Source organism: Crocodylus porosus, unplaced genomic scaffold (genome assembly GCF_001723895.1).
Source record: "Crocodylus porosus isolate Cpor-Errol unplaced genomic scaffold, CroPor_comp1, whole genome shotgun sequence".
NCBI lineage: Eukaryota > Metazoa > Chordata > Crocodylia > Crocodylidae > Crocodylus > Crocodylus porosus.
In genome coordinates this window covers 312,454-317,143 of record NW_017728886.1, presented here as the reverse complement: position 1 = coordinate 317,143, position 4,690 = coordinate 312,454, and the positions used below count along the sequence as shown (strand labels likewise).

At 64.8% G+C, this 4,690-nt stretch overlaps 1 protein-coding gene and 1 long non-coding RNA gene across 2 annotated transcripts in view; both read left to right on the top strand.

The window, feature by feature from the left end:
* The first annotated feature begins 347 nt into the window (after positions 1-347).
* LOC109318967 lies at positions 348-909 on the top strand. Its single transcript, XR_002103367.1, has 3 exons — positions 348-385; positions 540-577; positions 863-909. It is a non-coding gene; the product is annotated as an uncharacterized LOC109318967 (long non-coding RNA).
* Positions 910-3,521: 2,612 nt separating this feature from the next.
* AOC1 (amine oxidase, copper containing 1) overlaps positions 3,522-4,690 on the top strand; it is a 14,544-nt gene continuing 13,375 nt past the window's right edge. The window contains exon 1 of the mRNA XM_019528689.1: positions 3,522-3,987. The gene's annotated coding sequence lies outside the window, so the exon portion shown is untranslated. The remainder of the gene's footprint in view (positions 3,988-4,690) is intronic.

Genomic DNA, 4,690 nt, shown 5'->3' with positions numbered 1-4,690 from the left:
TGGGGTGGGGGGTCAGGGGGCTCTGACGCTGCTCCTACCCCCAGGCCTGAGCCTGTGAGAGCTGGAGCCCTGCGACCCCACGTCCACACACCGCACCGTCCAGGACAGGCTGGCCCGGTGCCCCTGCTGCCCAGGCTACCGCCCCCCCACCCCCTGCCTGCGCCTGCATGGGTAGTGGGGCTGGGGCCAGGCCAGGGGTGGGGGAGCAGCTGCTTGCATCTGCCCCCAGGGCCTAGCTGCTGGGGTGGGTGCAGAGGTCGCTCCCTGGTGTTGCAGGGCAGCACTGCAGCCAGGCAGGGCCCCCTCCCCTGCCTGGGAGCCCTGGGGTCTCAGCACCCCTCCCTCCCCACAGCCTGTACCAGCGGCAGGACGGCGTCTGCACCAGGTGAGCCTGACCGGGCCCCCCAGGCAGGGGATCTGCGCTGGTGCTGGCCTTGCCCCTGGTGCCAGGCCTGGGTGGGGGGTACTGCTGGGGTCCTGCCCCCCCCACACCTGGGGGCTGGGCTGGGCTGGGCTGGGGTGCATGGTGCTGTTTGCAGGTGCCCCTTTCACTTCAGCGGCTTCCAGTGTGAGGAGTGTGAGTGCCTAGGGCGGGGCGAGGGGAGAGCTGGGGGCCCCCCGTGTGCTACCGGGTCCTATGGGGGTGCCTGGATTTGCACCGCCCAGGGAAACCCCTGGGCCTTGGGGTCTGGGGACGGGACCCCTAGGGGGGTCTCCCTGGGCAGGGGGTCGTAGCTCTTGCTGGGGGCCAATTGTTGGCTTGGCTGGGCCATAGGGGTTCTGGAAATCTGTCGCAGGGGGGGCAAAGTTCAGGACCAGAATATTTGGGAGGCCGGGCCAGTGCTGCCTGCTGTCTCCACAGCCTTCCTGCTGGCGCTGGTTGCCATCTCCTATGCGGGGGGCTCCTGCACCCTCGTGCTCCTGGGGTAAGGCCCGGCCTCCCTGTGGCAGGAAGCCACCTTCGTTTCTCCCCAAAATCTCTGTGCTGTGACAGTGTGATGAGGATGGGCCCAGCAGAGGAGACGCACCTTTACCCTTTCTCTTTAGGTAACCGGAGCTGGCTGCAGTCCTGAGGGAGGGGGGACCTGCTCCCTCTGCCTACGGGACTGGTAGCAGCTACCTGGGTGGGGGGCTCCTACCTGGGGGGCTGGAGTCTGCCCGGCAACTAGTGATGTATTTCAAATTGGTTGGCCGACAGCCAACCGGGGCTGGCTTCCATTGGACCAGGTGAATGAGGTCACAGGGACTATATAAGTTAGGACTGCCCGGGAGGAGGGGGCAGCAGCCATGCGGGGACTCAGACTTAGAGAGGAGCTGGACCACCTGAAACTGGCTCTCTCCCCCAAAACTCATGAGCTAGGAACTGCCTGCCTTCAGAGGGGATTTCACCAGCCTCTGGATGAAGCGTGTCAGTAAGCAACTCGAGATCTGGGTAGATATCTAGCTGGCAGTAACTCAGATGCGTGATCAAAAGGCTCCCTCAGCCAGACTGTTTTGCTTTATGGGATTTCTATGATATTCTCAATCTTGTACCCTATTTTCACCCTACCCCTGTAATCAATAAAGTCCTCCTTTGTGACCGGTGTGGGAGACTTATTGAGGGGTGGGTCTAAATTATGCCTAGGAGGCCCCTTAGACTAAGGGAGACTTTTCTTTTTGACCCCCGACTTGAGGAAGTGCCCCAAGTGCCTGTACTGGGTCGAGTACCCGTTGGACTATTAGGCCTGTGTTTCCCCGAGGACACAGGGCCGAGACAGTCCCTTCTCGGGGTGGTGGCGGCGCCAATGTTACCCCCAGGCTAGCGAGTGTGCTCCAGGAAGGGGTCGGGCCAGACGTGAGGCACCCCAGGGAGGCGCTCGGAGCCTGGAAGGTGGTTGGGCGCAGGGAGGTGGGCGGCTCAACGCAGGAGCGCCCCCTACTGGCCCGCCACACTGCCCCCCCACCTCCCCAGGGCTGCACGGGAACACAGGCGTCATCTCCAGGGCCAGGCGTACCTTAGAGAGGAGCTGTGGACTAGTGGGGCTGTGGGGTGGGAGTGAGGGACCCCAGACAGCCCCAAGAGGAAGCCAGGTCATCAGCTGCATTGGAGGAGTAGGGGGGGAAATCTGCCCTGGCCCTGGCAGATGCTCCAGTCCCAGCACATGGGGTCCCATCTGCACCGCTGTTATCTGGGCCTTTGTCCCCATGGCCGAGCAGCATCTCCTGCTCCCCTGACTCCCTCACTCCCTGCCTGGACTTCCAGGCACCAGCAGCCCAGAAACCAGGGCCATGGCCTCTAGCCCAGGGCATTGAAGGGTTGGGGGGGGGCCTGCAACACTCACAGCCCCAGACCCCAGCAGGGGTTAGCCTAGAGGGGGGTCTCAGTCCTCATTACAGGGGAGCATCTACTTCGTTGTCGCTACCCCAGTAACCCCCTTGTACTGTCCCAGCAGAGCCAGGGCCCCTATGCAGCCCCCCAGCCCAGGCCCACCGCCCTTTCCAGCTCGGCGGCTGACCCTGCCCCATGTGCAGCCCTGCTGGCTGCCAGAAGAGATGGAGACACGGGAGCATGGCCCAGGGCCCCAGCCCCACTGGGATGGGCCAAGCCTGGTGAGTACAGGGGCCGGGGTCTCCTACGTGGCTGGTGCTGGGGCGGCGCAACCTTGCCGTGGCATACACTGGTTGCTGCCGGTGGCAGGCGCCTGCCCTGGGAGGCAGCGCCAGCTCTGAATCCTTCCTGTGTTGTTTGCAGCGCCCCGGGCCCCTGCCAGCCCCAGCACCACCCATGAAGACGTTTGTGGATCCACTCAGCTCCCGGGACGTGGCACTGCAGCGAGGAGGCGGCCAGTCCAACCTGGTGTTCGTCAGCCATCAGGACTGGGCCTGCTGGGAGTACTTTTGACGGGCCAGGCTGCTGTGGCCCCCTGGCCCAGCCCCTCTGCCCTGCCCTGCCCTGCCCAGGGCCATGTGCAGGTGGAGGTCTATAGGGAAGAGCTCAATAAAGGCAGCGGAAGCTGTGCTGGCTCCGTGCAGGGGGCAGAGAGCAGGACGCTGGAGCCATGGGGCAGCGTGTGGGCAACGGGGTCTGAGCCACAGGAGCCCAGAGCGGCCAGACGCTGCCATCCTGGAGACATGGTACATCCTAGCTGGGCTGGTGCCTGCCCTGGCCCTGTGCCCGGGGCTGCTGCTCACCATGCGAGTAAAGCGTGTGTGGCCTTGCACTTTGCACAGGGGCGCTCGTTCACAGCTGCTCACTGCGCAGAGGCTTCTTCCACAGTCTGATGCCCAGAGCTGCTGCACCCCCCACAGCCACCCTGAGCCCCCCGGCCTGCCCCCCCAAGCCGGCTCCAGCCCCCAGCACTCCCCACGCACCCCGGCTGAGCCCAGACTGTCCTCAGAGCTGGGAGCAAACTCCGGCTGGGGCCTGAGCCCCTGCGCCTGCAGATGAAGCGGCTTTCAGGGTCCCTGAGTACAGGAGGCCATATCCTGCACCCAGGAGCAGGGGGCTGAGGTGCACAGGGCTGGCGGGTTGGGGTGTCTCACCGTGGGAGACCCTTGTGCCTCCCCTCACGCCAGGGAGGCCAGGCCTGGTGCCACCTCATTATCGGAGCGGTCAGTGCTGAGCAGCCCTGGAACTTGGCCAGAGCTGGGGGGAGCGGGGGCAAGGACCGTGGGGCCAGGTCACACCGGTTACCCATTGACCAGGCCAGGTGTGGGGGGACGATTGGCTCGGCCCCCCTGTAACAGGCAAGGCCGGTGCCCCTCTGCAAAGAGCCTGCTCTGCCCCCGGGCCCTGGCTCTGCTCCATCCTGGGCAAGGAGCCTGCTTCTGGAACCGAAACCCCTGGGTCAGACCGCACCCCCCCGGGACCCTGCCAACCCCTGACAGTCCCAGACCCAGACCCAAACCACGGGTTAGAAACAAAGTGCAGATCCGGCTAGCAGCTCGGCGCGGAGAGGTGCTGCCTCGGCCTGTCCCCACCAGCCGGACACAGGCCAGTTTCTTGGGGTAAGTGCAGGCCGTCGCGGCAACTCACCCCGGGCTTCTCCCTGCTGGGCCCACCACTCCCATCGCCTGCAGGGTTCAGACCAGCACCTACGCTCAATTCCCCCCTGCCCCCAGGCATCGTCTTTCTCATTAAGGTTGGATGGGCAGCTCCGTGCTGACAGGTGTGCTTGCCCTGGGCCTCACCACGAGTCTGGTCCTGTTTCCCACCAGCCTGTTCCACGCCTCCCCTTTCTCTTGAGGCCTCGGTTCTCCCTTGTGTCTTTCCCTCTCCCTTTCCTGCACCAGATCCCAAACAGCCTTGTCCTGAAGGGCCGCTGGGAGTCCGGTCTCTTCTCCCGTCCCCTGGTGCGGGTGCTGTCCTCCTGCCTTCCTCCCTCTTCACGCGGGCTGTCTCCTGATCTTTCATCTTCCAGCTTGTACCTTCAGGAGAAGGCGTCAGCGCTGGTGTCGTCCTTTCCCAGGCGATGCTCTGCCGAAAAATAATACAGTTTTCGACGTAATGCCCACCTCATCAATCCGCTGTTATCCGTCTGGACGCTTCCCCAGCTCCGTCCTCTGTGCAGCCCCCGGCCCTTCAGTCCCCCTCGGTCCTCTCCTCTGCAGACTCAGGCAGCCCGGCTCCCTCGCCCGTCCTGTCCCGCAGCCCGCAGCCCTTTTCGTTGCGGGGGGGCTCCGGGCGGAGCGGGGGGCTGCGGCTGCGGGG